Source organism: Ursus americanus, chromosome 5 (assembly GCF_024610735.1).
Source record: "Ursus americanus isolate L20-20 chromosome 5, mUrsAme1.1.p, whole genome shotgun sequence".
Classification (NCBI taxonomy): domain Eukaryota; kingdom Metazoa; phylum Chordata; class Mammalia; order Carnivora; family Ursidae; genus Ursus; species Ursus americanus.
In genome coordinates this window covers 23,496,488-23,508,676 of record NC_142131.1, presented here as the reverse complement: position 1 = coordinate 23,508,676, position 12,189 = coordinate 23,496,488, and the positions used below count along the sequence as shown (strand labels likewise).

At 35.3% G+C, this 12,189-nt stretch overlaps 1 long non-coding RNA gene across 1 annotated transcript; it reads right to left on the bottom strand.

The window, feature by feature from the left end:
* Positions 1 to 1,309: 1,309 nt before the first annotated feature.
* Positions 1,310 to 11,230, bottom strand: LOC148110053 (uncharacterized). Its single transcript, XR_015724320.1, has 4 exons — positions 11,093 to 11,230; positions 8,913 to 8,991; positions 1,663 to 1,763; positions 1,310 to 1,465 (listed from the first exon to the last, which is right to left on the bottom strand). It is a non-coding gene; the product is annotated as an uncharacterized LOC148110053 (long non-coding RNA).
* Positions 11,231 to 12,189: the final 959 nt, after the last annotated feature.

Genomic DNA, 12,189 nt, shown 5'->3' with positions numbered 1-12,189 from the left:
GGATTATTACCTGAAGACTCTCCCACTATTGTGTAGAGCTGATTTCTTATCTTCTTCTACCACACACCACCCTTTTGAAAACACTGAGACTAACATTTCTCCTGTGTTGCTTGGGTTTTATTGCTCTATCACTAGTGATTGCCTAGGACTTTCATTTAGGTATGTGCAGACTGTCTATCTTGTTTTGAAATTCTCCAACATATAGAGAAATGTTGACGAGGAAAAAATACCCAGTTATCCATCCATGTTACTATGTATGAAAAAACGAAAATTCTCTATCCTTCATTCCTCACCTCACTGTAATTTCTTAGATTTTTACCAGTTCCAGAAACTGCTCTCACCAGAGCAGATCCATGCCCAGTGTCCCTTTCAGCTATTTGAACTTTCCTCAAAATCATGCATTTGACTTGCACAACATATTCTACCCCCCCCCTTTTTTTTAATCTGACGATGGTCGTTTGTCACATGAATTGAATCTTCGTCCTCTACTCACCTTGCAATATTGCTTTCGATCTTAGATCCATGAAGAGCAACAGATGAAATTCCTGTTTATTTAGAAGCCACAGCCATGGGGTTACCAATCACATTTACAGCAACAACTTTTGTATTCCTATTGTGGAGTGGCACGTTAGCATCCCAACTATTTTAATAAGCCTTCTTGACTATAAATATTAACAAGCTAAAAGCTACATTTATCAGATTCCTTTGTGATATAGCTTAAACCTAGAAAGAATGGATGCATTTCTAGAAACACAAACTACTACAACTAAATCATGGAAAAAACGGAAAATCTGAAAAAAAAAATTGAATCAGTAACCAAAAATCTCCCAACAAACTTAAGTCCAAGACCAGACAGCTTCACTGGCTAATTCTCCGAGTGAAAGATAAATGAATACCAATCCTTTCCAAACTCTTCCAAAAAAACGAAAATCAGAGGGAAAACACACCCAGACTCATTTTACACAACCAGCATTACCCTGATACCAAAAACCAGACAAGGACACTGTAAGAAAATTGTAGGCCAATATCTTTGATGAGCACAGATGCAAAAATCTTCCATAAAGTATTAGCAAACCAAATTCAACAAACTTGGTAGGTTAAACCAACACTAATTTGCACACACATTTCATAGCAACATCATTCACAAAAACCACAAGTAGAAGCAACCCAAGTATTCACTGATGAATGTATAAACAAAATATGGTATATGCATACGATTAGCCAAAAAAAAAGAAAAATTCTGACATATGCTATAACAGGGATAAACCTTGAACATAATATTCTAAATGAAATAAGCTAGTCACCAAAATTTTACAAATAATATAGGATTCCACTTACCTGAGTTATCTAAGGAGTCAAATTCACAGACAGCAATAGCATAACTTGTTGGGGTTGGTGGGAGAGAGAAAACGCGGAGTTGTTGTTTAATGGGTATGAAGGTTCAGTTTGCAAGATGGAAAGAATTCTGGAGATTGGTTGCAAAACATTATACTATGAATATACTTAATACTAATAAACAGTACCCTTAAAAATAGTTCAGATGGTTAAGTTTTACGTTAGGTCTATTTTACCACAATTAAATCTTTAAAAAATCAAAAGCTTTTTCAAATATACACAAACCCCCACGTTTTTTTGTTTGTTTTTGTGTGTGTGTGTTTTTACCTCAGAATTCCGTAGGTTGGAAATCCAACACGGGTCTCATTGGGCAAAATCAAGGTGTCAGCAGGTCTGTCTTCTGAAGGTTCCAGCGGAGAAACCGTTCCCTGTAAAAATAGCTTCTTGAAGCTGCCACATTCTTCAGTTTATGGCCGCTTTCCTCCATGCTTAGAGCCAGCAACAGGTGATTGGAATACTCTTAAATTCAATCTCTGGTTGACTGCAGCTGAAAATGCATCTCCACTTTTAAGGATCTATGGTGGTTAAACTGGCGTTGGTTCACAAACTCTGGGAGTTCCTGGGGTGAAATCCCAAACTCGTTCCCATAACAGAGAGCGAGGAGAGACGGAAGAAAGCAGCAGACCGCTGCAAACTGGTAGCTGCAGTTTTAATAAGCAAGGAAACTTACATCTGCAGTTTGTCTTAGGCAGCCGAAAGACAAGTAAATCTTCACACCCATTTGACAGAATCTTAGAAGTTTATATAGAGGTTTTACCTGGGCTCAGCATACATAATGTCCACATAGTTACAGTAATACCTTACTCTTTCAACGCTAAATTCTTGAAACAGCTCCTAGTGTGGGCACAGCGGGCAGAATGTAAATTCCCAGGACAGGGGAGAGGGCGAGGAGCCTCTGATTGCCCAAGCCCAGCCCCCGGGGTCAACCAGGGGTCATGTCCTCTTGATGACCTCCTCCAACAACTGAGCCCACCTGGATGAGGAAGAGAATCTGCCCATCTTGATCTTAATCACAATCAGCAAAACCCTTTTGTCAGGATAGGTAATGTATTCACAGGTGCCAAGGATTAGGGTGTGGCCATATAGGGAGATCAGCCTTTTGACAAACAGAGTGAGTGGGAGACAAGCTGGGTAATAAGCATTTGTTTTGCTGTCACAAGTACTGATTATACTAGCATGGTTTTGTAGTCAGTAATCATAACGGCAGCTCTTGAACCCTGGCGTAGAAAGGGATGTTTTGTTATTAGCTTTGATAAAAGTGGGTTCCTGATTGAGTAGTTTCCTGATTATGGCTGAGCCACTTGTCCCTAGAAGTTCAACCCAAAGTCTGCTCCTTTAGGCAACTGATCAGTTATAAATCTAAAATACTGTGTAATAAATTCCTTTCTACAAAAATCAGCAAGATTGGATTATATTGTCTGTGGCTGAACTGGGGTAGTTTAACCCCCACATCTGTATTACTAGGCAGAGAACTTCCTGACATTGAATGCCCACTTATCTGATGGGTATCTACTTTTAGGAAATCTTTAAGGATTTTGAAAGGCAGCATACGAAACCCGACGTCATAATTTTACCCTCACATTTGGACCTCTTTCTTGTTCCCTGTATCATTAAAGCCTGATCTGAGTTCTCAGTCTAAACCTTGGGAATCATCTAAGAATAAACAACTTTTTTAAAATTCCCCATATTCATTTAAGAATAAACTAATGAATCATCGAACTTTACATAAAAAAAACCAGGGATGTACTGTATGGTGACTAACATAATATAATAAAAAAATATTATTATAAAAAAAGAATAAATAATATTAAATCTTCTCCATATTCCTCAAATTCACACCTGTCTATTCCTATTCATGCTTCATCAACTCTTAACAAGACTACTATCAACACCTGTTAACGAATCTCTCGATCACTAAAAGCTTTTTTTTGCTTGATTGAGATATAATTGACAAATAACATTGAGTAAGTTTAAGATGTACAGCATGATGATTTGATATACATATATACTGCAGAATGATTACCACAATAAGGGTAGTTAACACATCCATAAATCCATTACCTCACATAGTTATTTGTGTGTGTGTGTGTGTGTGTGTGTGTGGTAAGGACTTCTAACATCTATTCTCTTAGCAACTTTCAGTTACGTAATACAGCACTGCTAACTATGGTTACCGTGCTGTACGTTACATCCCCAGAACTTATCTGTCTTATAATTGGAAGTTTGTACTCTTTGACCAACTTTACTGATTTCCCTCACTCCTTTCCCCAGCCTCCAAACTACCAATTTACTGTTTCTATGAGTTGTTTTTTATTTTTTATTTTATTTTATTTTTAAGATTTTTATTTATTTATTTGACAGAGACAGCCAGAGAGAGAGGGAACACAAGCAGGGGGAGTGGGAGAGGAAGAAGCAGGCTCCCGGCGGAGTAGGGAGCCCGATACGGGGCTCAATGCAGGGCTCAATCCCAGGATCCTGGGATCACGCCCTGAGCCGAAGGCAGACACTTAATGACTGACCACCCGGGCGCCCCTATGAGTTCAGTTTTTTAGATTCCACATGTAAGTGAGATCATACAGTGTTTATCTTCCTCTGCCTTACTTATTTCACTTAGCATAATGCCCTCAAGATCCAACCACATTGTCACAGATGGAAGGATTATTTTTTACATGGCTAATATTCATATATAGACATATATGTATACATATATATACACACACCACATTTTCTTTATCCGTTCATCTGTTGATGGACACTTAGTTTTTTCCCATGATTCGGCTATTATAAATAATGCTACAGTGAATATGGGGGTGCAGATCTTTTTGAGATAGTGGTTTTGTTTCCTTTGGATATATACCCAGAAGTAGGAGTGCTGGATAATAATATGATAGTTCTATTTTTAATTTCTCGAGAATACTCTATACTGTTTTCCATAGTGACTGCACTAATTTATATTTTCACCAATGGTTCACAAAAATTCCCTTTTTTCCACATCCTCTCCAGCACTTATTCTCTTGACTTTTTGATACCAGCCACTCTAACAGGTGTGAGGTAACAACTCATTGTAGTTTTGATTCGCATTCTTCTGATGATTAGTGAAGTTGAGCATCCTCTCATGTACCTGTTGGCCATTTGCACGTCTTGTTTGGAAAAATATCTATTCCGGTAATCTGTTCAGTTTTAAAACAGTATTTGTTTCTTTTTGCTATTAAGTTGTAGCAGTTCCTCCTATACTTTGGATATTAACCTCTTATCAGATAGATGGTTTGCCAATATTCCCATAGGAATCATTCCCATTGTTTCATTTTGTTAACAGTTTCATTTGCCATTCAGAAGCTTTTTAGTTTAATATAGTCCTAATTATTGGTTTTTTGCTTTAGTTGCTTGTGATTTTGGTGTCCTATCCCCAAAATTACTGCCAAGGAGACATTCCCTGTATTTTCTTCAGAGTTCTCATCAAGGATCTCTCTGAAAAGTGTATCAGGTTATACGACTACTTTGTTAGAAATCTTTCAAAGACATTATTTCTTTTTGCCTATCCTAACATATCCACCTGAGCATACTATGTCACTTTTGCTGATTTCCACACCTTCATTTTTCATCACGGCTTCATTTTTTTAAAATATTTTATTTATTTATTTGTCAGACAGAGAGAGAGCACAAGCAGAGGGAGCAGCAGATAGAGGTCAGAAGCAGGACTCAATCCCAGGACCCTGGGATCATAACCAAACCTTTCATCATGGTTTCAAATGTAATCCATGTTCAAGCACCCTAAACTACCTTTGGCTACCTGAAATATTATGTTCCCCCTTTTAATGACATGCTGTCATTTTTAGACATGCTATCTGCTTTATCTGAACCTCCATTTACTCATACATGCTCCAGCTACCCACCTTTAATGTCAGGCCTCAAATTCTTAGTTATGGATGCACATCAGAATCTTCTGTTTTGTTTTGTTTTGTTTTTGGAGTGGGGGGTGGCTTGTTTTGTTTTTAATTATCCTGAGTCAAGGCATAATCCCTAGAATTTTTCATTGGCTCATGCCCAGGAAATTATTGCATGCTTAAGAAACATTCCCAAAATGGTTCTGATACACAGTTATGACAGAGAATTAATGCTATAGTGGTTACACGGATCAGATTTCAGAGCCAGACAGACTTCATTTCAGTTCAAATATTAATTCTTCTCACTTCTTAATTGTATGATTGTGGACAAGTCACTTCACCATCAAAAGTTCAATTCCTATAATAATATTTTGACTTTCTAGATTGTCAGTTTTAAAGAACTTTGAACAGTTTTAGATTTACAGAAAAATTGGAAATATAGGATAAAGGGTTCCTAAGTACCCTGCACCCAGTTTACCTTATTATTAATGGCTTATATTAGTATGGTATATTACCTACAATGAATTATTCATAACTGAAATACCACTATTAACTGAAGTTTATAATATATTCAGATTTTCTTAGTTTTTACATATCGTCCTTTTTCTGTATAGAATCCCATCTAAGATACCCCCTTACATTTTGTTTTAATGTCTCTTTCGGCTACCCTTGGTAGTGACAGTTTCTAAGACTTTTCTTGTTTTTGGTGACATTGACAGTTTTGAGGAGTGCTGCTCAGCTATTGTGTAGAATGTCCTTCAGTTAGGATTCTTCTGATGTTTTTGTCATGATTAGACTGAGATTATGGGTTTTTGGGAGAAAGAGGATAGATATGAAGTGCTATTCTCATCATATCATATCAAGGACACATATTATCAACACGACATTACTGTTACATTGACCTTAATCACTGGGATAAGGTAGCATTTGCTATATTTCTCCATCAAAATGTTGATCATTTTTCCCAGTTTCCATACTGTGCTCTTGGGAAGACAGTACTACATGCAGGCTTTACTAAAGGAGTGGGGGGCTATGCCCTCTTTCTCGAGGGCATAGTAGTGATGCATATCATTTGAAATTCTTCTGCATAGAAGATTTTTCTCTTCTCCCTCATTATTTATTCAATCACCAATGTATATTGGTGTGTCCTCATAGATATTTCATATATTGGGCTACAATTCAATATTATTTTATTAATTTTGTCTAAATTATTCCAGCTTTGACTATTGGGAGCTCTGTCAATTGGCTCCTGTGTCCCTCTGATGTACCCCCAATAATGCAGTTTTGTTTTGTTTTTTAATTGCTTCCTTTCTTTCTGACACTACAAAATGGTCAGCTCATCGTTATATTTTTTGCCCTAGTGCTAGAATCAGCCATTTCTCCCAAGAAGCTCGTGTTCCTTTTACTGAAGAATGGTATTAGAAATCAAGATCAGGGTGCTATGAGTGTTAATTGTTAGTGGGGTGATATTACTTCTAGGTCCTCTCAGCTGGCAGAGCAAGGGAATATGTGTATATATACTAATATATATATATGGGTGTGTGTGTATAAATATATATACCTCGAAATATATTTCTCTATGTGCCTATATGTATCTATATTAAGCTAAACATGAGCTCATACTGATGTCCTCAGTTCTAATTTTCCAATTTGTTACTTACCACATGGTCATATGCATCCTTCTTGACCTGTCCCTTGTTTATTTATGACCTCCCACTCCGAGAGTGAGAAACCTGACTCCTATAATTCTTTATTCACTTACTTCCCTTATACGTATATGAGGGTATCAGAATTCTAAGCTTGTAACCTCATGGGAAATATCTGTATCAACTACAGTATAGTGCTTAGCCACAGTTTCTATTTCCCTTTAGTTTTACATGTCCAAAGTTATGGAAGTCAGCACCTCCTTCCCCTATGCATTCAATGAGATTGTTCCATACATAGTAATATGGTTAGATTATTTTGTCACATTCTGCATTCTATCCTTGGGGCACCTCAACTATTCAATATATTTTTTTAAATTAGCACACAGTAAGTTTCATTTCTGTGATGAAAAGTTCTATGCATAAGGTCTTCTTTTACTCAATATTATAATATCATACAGAAGTTTCACCACCCTAAAAATTTGTCTATTCTTCATCTGTTCAACCCTCCTCCCCTAAAAGGCAACAACTGATTTTTTTATAGTCACTTTAGCTTTGCATTTTCAAAGAATGCATTTCCACAGCATTTTAAGACTGGCTTCTTTCACTTAGGAATATGCACTTAAAATGCTTCTATCATTTTCATGGCTCAACAGCTCGTTCCTTTTTATCACAGAATATAATATAATTTTATGGATGTATGATACTTCTAAAAGATCTATTTGCTTATTGAAGGACATCTTGATTGCTTCCAGTTTTTGGTGATTGCAAAGAAAGTTGCTAAAACATTCATGAACAGGTTTCTGTGTGAACATGTTTTCAAATCAGTTGGATAAATACCTAAGAGTGTGATTGTTGGAGCATATGGTAAACTCTTTAACTTTGTAAGAAACTGTTAATTTGTCTTCTGAAGTGTCTGTACCATTTTCATTCCCACTAGGAATGAATGAGAGTTCTCATCATTTCACATCTTCACCAGCAACAGGTATTGTCAGGGTTTTGAATTTTAACCATTCTAATAAATATACAATAATATATCATCTTTGTTTTGATTTGAAGCTCTCTAATTACAAATAATGTTGAGCATCACTTTTCATACACTCACTTGCCATCTATGTTTCTTCTTTTATGTTTGTTCAGATATTTGCTTATTTTTAAATTGGGATGTTTTTCTTATCGTTGAGTTGGAAGGGTTCCTTGTCAATATTGGATATAAGTCCTCTACTATATATGTGTTTTGTTAACTATTTTCTTCTGTCTCTGGCTAATATATCAATTCTCTTAACAGTGTCTTCCATGGAGGAGAAATTTTTATTTAAATAAATATTGCCCAACTTACCAATTTTTTCTTTCATGGATTATAGTTTTGGTGTTGTATCTAAAAAATCCTACACTAACCCTAAGTGTCTAGTTCTGCTTTGTTTTGTTTGCACATGGACATCTGATTTTCTTCAGTGCCGTTTGTTGAAAAAATTACCCTTTTCCAATTAATTCATTTATGGAGAATTAGCTCCTTTATGAGGAATTAGTTTACTATACGTTGTTTTTCTCTTTCTTGACTCCCTTTTCTCTTGCATTGCTCTACGTGTCTTATCAGCTTCCCCATACCATGCTGTCAGGACTATTGTAGCATCGCACATCATAAAAACTGACAGTACTGTCAATATCTAGAAAATATTGTACTGGGATTTTGATTGGAATTGTAACAATTTATAGATCAATTCAGAAAGAATTTACATCTTAACAATATTAAGTCCTCTCTCCATTAACATGGACCATCTCTCCATTTATTTGGATCTTCTTGGATTTCTTTCATCAAAGTTTTACAGCTTACACATATAGATTCTGTACATATTTTGTTAGATTTATAATTAAATATTTCATAAATGGTGTTAATTTTAAATTTTATATTCCAATTGATCATTGCTAATCTATAGAAAACCATCTGACCTTTGAATACTGATCTAGCCTGTGACTTTGCTATACTTACTTATTACTTCCAGGAGTTTGTTGTTGTTGTTGTTGTTGTTGATTCTTTGGGATTTTCTATATAGACAATCATGCCATCTCTAAAAGGTAAAATATATAAACACAATAGAAAAAATAATTTAAATGGTGCAAAGAGACTACAGATCTCAGTATTGCCAGACATAGATGTTAATGTTACTACTTACTATATTCAAGGATATAAAAGATATATTAATAATTTAATCAAACTCCTCAAAATGTTAAGATAAAATGATCAAGTGAAAACTATAGAGGTAAAGAAAAACTAGAACTAAACATATGTATATGACGGAAGATGAGATACAGCTGAATTAAAAAAGAGTAAACTAGAATATGTCAGTAGAAAACATACTGAATGAAGACTGAAGAGAATAAAAAAAATCAGAAAATACAGAACACATAATAAGATAGACATGAAGGATAAGATAGACACGAAGGTTACTGTTGGAAAATCCACTATATCTATAATTGGAAGACCTAAAAAAAAGGCGAAGGGAGAGATAATGTGGCAAGGCCATTAATCGAAGAGATAAGGGATGGAACTGTGCCTGCTATGACTGCCATAACAAAGTACCACAGATTGGGTGAATTAAACACCAAGACACTTCTCACATTTCTGGAGACCAAAAGTCTAAGATCAAGGTTCTAGTAGGTTTGGTTGTCCTGAGGTCTCCTTGGTTTGCAGATTATCATTCTTATGCTGTATCCTCATATGGCTGTTCCACTGTGCTCATGCATCCCTGGGGTCTCCTCTTATAAAAACTCTAGTCTTATTCTACTTAAGAATTTTGGTGGAACACAGTACAGTCTATAACTAGAATTTTGCGAGTTTGTTTAAAACACACACACGTAGACATCAAATAACATATCCAAGAGCTATGCATAGCAGCATATCATCAGATGGTAGTTTTAATTCAAATATATGATAATAATTAAATTAAATATAAATGGGTGAAGGCTCCAGTGAAAAGATAAAGATTGTTAGACTGTATGAAAAACTGAAATCAAATGATGTGCTATTTGTAAGAAAAAAACCCACAAGATTATTAAAAATGTGGAAGGGTGGAAATAGTACACTCAGAAATACCAAAAGAAAGCCAATGAAGTTGTGTGATTATCAAAATAGAATTCAAAAAGTGAACAAAAATACATCACATATAAAAGCACAACCTTTCTCTTAATAATTAAATCCAGAAAAATACAACACAATTAAAATTTTATATACCTTTTAAAATATAGCACCACATATATAAAGCAAAACTGGCAGATCTGAAAGGAAAAATAGACTCAGAATTGTAATGGAAGATTTTACCTACCAATAGAACAAGTAGATATGTATTTGAAAATAATGTATAAATGTTGAAGAGCAGAATTAATAAATTACTTAATTTACATACATTATTACATATCCATATATTATGTGTATTTTATAGTATACATTAATTTACATATATACGATTTTGAGCCAAACAGCAAGATGAACATTCTGTTAAGGCACATATGGGCTTTGTACAGAAATGACCATATGTTAGTATATTTCAGCAAAATTTAAAAGACTAAATTTACACAGAGTATATTCTCTAAATTTATTGCCATTGCCTAGAAACAAATTTCCCATACATTTACAAATAAAGAAATATAATTTAAAATAACACGTGGCTCAAAAATAAAGCCAAAGTGGCAATTAGAAAATGTTTTGAGCTGAATAATAATGAAAATACTACAAATCAAATCACTGAGATACAACTGAAACTATCCTTAGAGAAAAATGTATAGCTATTTTAGGAAAAGTTTTTAAGAACTGCTAAAAGTTAGACATGTATTTTCTATTCAAAATCAGTTGGCAAACACTTAGACTCATTGCCATAGCCAACTAAAAGGAATGCTGGCAATGTAGTATTTTACTATGCACCGTTTACTAGACAACATTTAACATGAAATATAAATTACTAAGGGAAAATAAGGAAAATTCATATGGAATTCAGTTAGCAGGAATTGACACACAGTACCAGTGGCAAGAAGAATGTGAGCTTGACCCCTATATACTAAATTTTCCCAACACATGTGACCAGAGCAGAATGTTCTTATATTTCCCACTGTATTTCTTAGCATAACTAACGTTAACTGCAGTAATCTCAGTGGCTTATTAGAATAAGGATTTACTTCATGTCTGCTTCAGATTCGAACGCAGATTCAAAGGGTGGGGATGCATGGTGGTTCAGCTCCATGCAGTCATTCAGGGACCTATGCTGCTTCCATCAAGTGGCTCTTCCCCTGGAACCCAGAAGTCTTCTGCTGAATCTTCTGTATCTATCTTGTAGACAAAAAGAGAGAGAAGGTTGGGAAGATTACATGAACATTTCCTTTTTTTTTTCTTTTTTCTTTTTCATTTCTTAGAGAGGGAGAGAGACAGAGCCTGACATGGGGCTCCATCTCACAAACCTGAGATCATGACCTGAGCTGAAACCAAGAACGGAACACTTAACCAACTGAGCCACCCAGGCACCCCTCCTATGGTAATTTTAAATGTGGTATACACCACATTTCATTGGCAAGCACTTAATCACATGGTTCTACCTACAAAGGAGGCTAGAAAAGGTCGTCTGTATGCCTAGGATGAAAACAGAAACAATTTACTGACCAGATGGCCAGTTTTTCCTATATGCACAGTTTTCTAGTACATATCTCTTAAACAATGCTAATGGAACTAGAGTTGCAATATAATTTTCTTCTCAGAGTATACATTATAGTAAAAACATGTTGGGATTAAATTAGATTAATCCCACTTGATACCAAAGTACACTTTATATTTTTGAATTATAATATGTGACTTTCACAACTACTACTGTTATTTCTAAAATAGCCTTATAATTGATGTTGAAGAAATTATAGTCATCTATTTATTTTTAAATGTAGATAAGTTAGGAGAACAAAAGCATTTAAAAAAAAAATTTTTTTTTTTTTGACAGAGAGAGACACAGCCAGTGAGAGTTGGAACACAGGCAGGGGGAGTGGGAGAGGAAGAAGCAGGCTCCCAGTGGAGGAGCCCGATGTGGGGCTCAATCCCAGGACCCTGGGATCAGGCCCTGAGCCGAAGGCAGACGCTTAATGACTGAGCCACCAAGACGCCCCCAAAAGCATTTTTATAAAATGTGGCCCAAATGAAAATATATTTTTAAACGTCTATCATGAATAAAATGCTATAAAAATAAGTTTGTTTCATGGTGCTCATGTTTTTTCTCTACAAATTAAAATTTATT